Genomic DNA, 4,770 nt, shown 5'->3' on the forward strand with positions numbered 1-4,770 from the left:
ATTTACCTAAGAGATCTTGGGTTGTGAGGGCTCTATCTCCATTATTGGATTCATAAATTTGCTTATTTACTTATTTAGTGCTGGGATTAAAGGTGGAGCCACCACGCCTGGCCCCTTTAGTCACTGAACTCCGTGGTTTAGATATAGAAATGGAGTAATTCCCATGTTATCGTTTTTTCCTTGTTAATTTTTTTTTTTCTGAGTTTGTTTTTGTTTGATGGGTGTTTTGTTCTTGGTTTCGGTTTCCTCTTTGGTCTTCTGGTCTTTGTGGTCTGTATTTCGGATGGTTGGTGTCACCTCTGGCCTAGCAGGACGTCCCCTCAGAGTTGGGAGCTGGACTTAGGCTAGCCTTTGGTCCAGCATGGGGGTCCCCATTCTTCTGATTGCTAATTGTTACTTTTGCTGTCATCTTTCTCTTATTCTCCTTTCCTTATGTATGTGTTTATGTGTTTATTTTTGGTTTTTCAAGACAGGGTTTCTCTGTGTGACAGTCCTGGCTGTCCTGGAACTCACTCTTGTAGACCAGGCTGGCCTAGAATTCAGAAATCTGCCTGCCTCTGCCTCCCGAGTGCTGGGATTAAAGGTGTGTGCCTCCACTGCCTGGGTTTATTTTTGTTCTTATTTATTTTCATTAATTATTTTAAGTGAGAGATGTGCACATGCCATGGACACCATCTAGGTCAGAGGACAACTTTTGGGCGTTGGTTCTTACCTGCCTCCTAGAACGTAGGGTTCGAACTCGGGTTCTCAGTCTTTGCAGCAAGCCCCTATACACACTGAGCCACCTCGCCATCCTTCGTTTTTACGTATTATATATGTGCAAGTTTGTATTTATTACTTAAGATTTCATACATGTATTCAATTTATTTTTACTATATCCGTCCACTACGCCCTCTTCCAGCTCTCCTTAGTCCCACTCCTGAACACTTAAATTCCCCCTCCTCACTTCAAGATCTCCTTTTTTAAGATGTATTTTGTTTTCTGTGTAGCCCTGGCTGTCCTGGAACTTGCTCTGTAGACCAGGCTGGCCTCAAACTCACAGAGATCCGCCTGCCTCTGCCTCCCAAGTGTTGGGATTAGAGGTGTGCAGCACCACCACTGCAAGACTCAGCCAAGATGTCCTTTCTTTAAAAATAATAATAACCCACTGAGTCCACTTAGAGTTGTCAGTATGCAAATAGGAATGAGGCCTCTGCTGGAGCACTAACATCTACCAGTGGTCACACAACTAAGAAAAATGACTCTCCAAGCCAGGCAGTGGTGGCGCATGCCCTTAATCCCAGCACTTGGGAGGCAGAGGCAGGCGGACCTCTGTGAGTTCGAGACCAGCCTGGTCTACAGAGCTAGTTCCAGGACAGGCTCCAAAGCCAAAGAGAAACCCTGTCTCGAAAATCCAAAAAGAAAAAAGAAAAAAAGAAAAATGACTCTCCCTTTTTTAGCCGCCACCAATGGCCGGCCAAAAGCTCCTCAGTTAGGGGTGGAGCTTTCTAAGCCCCTCCCCCACCCACACTCGACTTTCAACTGGCTTGATCTTGTGCAAGTACAGCTCCTTGAGTTTCTTAGCACAACTGCTCGGTCATGTCCAAAAGACAGCATTTCCCAACCCTCCTCTGCATCCTCTGGCCTCTCTGTCCTTCCACAGTCTCTTCTGCAATGTTCCCTGAGATCTGGGGGCAAGAGGGGAGGGGAATTGATACAGCCGCTCCGGCTCCATTCCGGTTAGGGTATTTGTTTTCCCTGCTAATTTAAGATGTACTTTAGGCAAACAGAATTTGTGTGTGTATTGGAGCCTGTTTCTGTATCTGTTATTTATATGTATGTGTCTACATGAGTACATGCAAACATGTATGTGAAGAAATGTACCTATGTCTGCCAAACTAAGGTGTTGAGTGCCCCCCCCCATGGGTCTCCATCTATTTCTTTGAGTCAGGGCCTCTCTTTGAACCTGGGGCTGGGCTGGAAGCCAGCAAGCAACAGCCCTCTTTCCTGTCTGCCCACCTTGGGGTTGCCGGTCCAGGGGTAGATGAGATGCCTGGCTTGTTTCGTGGGTGCTGGGATCCAAATTCATGTACAGCAGCAAGTGCTGGTAACTGCCGGGCCTCTTTCCAGCCCTGGGGTGCAGGGTCTGGGTCACTCTAGATCTTTGGCCTCAGGGAGAGGTTCTCATCACTTATCCTGTTGAGGAAAAGACACCAAGATTTTGAAGATAGAACTAAGATGCCGAACTTTAGCCTTGGAGAATAGAGCCCTTTCATTTTCTTCTCTTGGCAGAGATATTTATATAAAAGTAACCACTGGTTAGGGTAGGGGCAGAGTCGAAGCCTCCAAATCATTGCACGAAATTACAAATCTGTGCACACACTTGCCGCTCACTGTAAGCAAAAACTGGACATGGAAAAACAGAAAAGTAGAAGCATTGAAATAAAAAACAGAGCAGAAGATAATATTAACAATTAAGGTTAATAAGTGTAGTGGGATTAAATTCACCCTCGTAACAACAACAGAAAGACTCTTACACTGGGTAAGAAAAAAAGCAATACCCTCCTCTGTGCTGCACGCTAGGGCTGGGGTTGCATCATCACCACAATAACTTGGGTTGAAAAATGCAAACTGAGCCCAGCGGTGGTGGCACACGCCTTTAATCCCAGGCTGGGCATGATGGTGCACACGTTTAATCCCAGCACTGGGGAGCAGCTGGACTCTGTTCCAGGATAGTCAGGGCTACATAGAGCATCTACCAGGATACTGTGCACTTCACACACACACACACACACACACACACACACACACACACACACTAAATATAATGAAAAATTTTAGAAAGTACAAAAAAGATGGGGTATATAGCACAGAAGTAGAATACTTGCCTAATAAGTACAAGGTTCTCAGGATGACCAAACGCACTCACTGATGAGTCGTCCGTCAGTCTGTCCCCAGCAGTTGTCTGCTTCTCCACACAGACCTCTGAAAACACCCAGAGGCCGTGAGTGCAGACCATCGACTTTTATTGCTGTGGATTCTGAGTCGAGGAATGGGTTGTCACCTGACTGCCAGTCTTTGTAAGGACAGTGATGTGCACTGACACTCAGGTGCAGGATTTGTTTTGTTCTGAATCTGTGAATCGATGTTGGAACGGGTCAGCATACCAAAAGATAAGGAAATACTTGGAATACGATGGTTGTAAAGAAGGTTTATTTATTCAAGTGGGTTCAGGAGATCCCCAGAGGACAAGCAACCACAGAACTGAGATCGGGGAGAACCAGGGGGCAGCTTCAGGAAGGAGAGACCCTGTGGCATTCTCTTGGTAGGAGTGCTGCAAAATCTGTAGTGACCCACAAGAAGGGGGTTCCCCAATCTCTCCCCCCATCCCTGTTCCCTGCTGGGGTACTCATAGCAGAAGCCACCTGGAAAACATTGTGTGATTCTTATATTTTTCTGGGGTTTTCTTGTTTTGCTTTGTTTTTTAGACAGAATTTCAGAATGTAGCTCTGACAGCTCTGGAACTCACTAGTAGCCCAGGCTGGCCTTGAACTCAGTGCTCGGCCTGCCTCAGCTTCCTAGGTGCTAGAACTAAAAGTTTGTGCCAAGGCCTCCAGCTTGACTCTAATCCTTGTGTGTGTATTGGGGAGAGGTGTGTTGGTGCAAACACTCTCGTGTGCAGGAGCACGTCAGACCCACATCAGGTCCCTTCCTCTATTGCTATTAGCACACTCCTGTAAGCCCAGCACCCCCACTTTGGAGGCGAAGGTAGGTAGTTCAAAGTCACCCTTACCTACATAGTAAGTTCAAGACTAGCCTGGGTTACAGGAGACACTGTTGAAAAAATCATAACAAAAATTGTTGCCAGGTGGTGGTGGCACACACTTCTAATTTCAGCCCTTGGAAGGCAGAGGTAGGTGGATTTCTGTGGGTTCGAGGCAGCCTGGTCTACTGAAGTAGTTCCAGAACAGCTAGGGCTGTTACACAGAGAAACCCTGTTGTGAAAAACCAATATATAGGGGGCTGGAGAGATGGCTCAGAGGGTAAGAGCACTGGCTGTTCTTTCAGAGGTCCTGACTTCAATTCCCAGCAACCAAATACATGGTGGCTCACAACCTCCTTGCCAGCAGTACATTGTATGCTTAATAAATAAATATTTTTAAAAACTATATATATACAAAAATTGTTGCAAAGGACCCCCAGGAGATGTCTCATCCTATTGCACCAGCCAGGAGGGAGACTAGCAAAGTGGGGAATGGGATGGTCATGACTGGTTTAGACCACTGTGTTTGCCTGAGCCTGAAGAATGTGTACACGGATCAAAACCAAGGGTCTGTTACCAAGAAAGAAGGGAAGGGATGAATTCCCCATTGACATGGTGTGTAGCTGGCTTCCAGGGCCTTTGTTCAACAATGAAGCTCTTGTCTGCCGGCACTCACTGGGGCTGCAATCGCTCCTCCACAGTTTGTGCCATTGATTTTGTGTGTCATCCAAACGGGTTGTTTGATCAACTCATTTCACCAAGAGCTTGTTCTGCTTTCTCTCTGATCATAACACCTCTCAGCAGCCCGTGGCTCCGCTGATAAGCCACGGAATGGACGGCGGCAGTTTTCAGTACGGGCTGGGCAGTTTCAATGGTGCTTCAAGGGTTTTTATTTTATTTTTTCTAATTTTTCTTTCTTTAAGGAAAACACATGAACATCACACTAGACTTAGTTTTACCCATATTCTGGGAACAAACTTGGTTTTCTAGCTGCTAATAGGGCCCCAGTGGGATTCGTAACCACCATT

This window comes from Microtus ochrogaster, chromosome 5 (assembly GCF_000317375.1).
Source record: "Microtus ochrogaster isolate Prairie Vole_2 chromosome 5, MicOch1.0, whole genome shotgun sequence".
NCBI classification, from domain to species: domain Eukaryota; kingdom Metazoa; phylum Chordata; class Mammalia; order Rodentia; family Cricetidae; genus Microtus; species Microtus ochrogaster.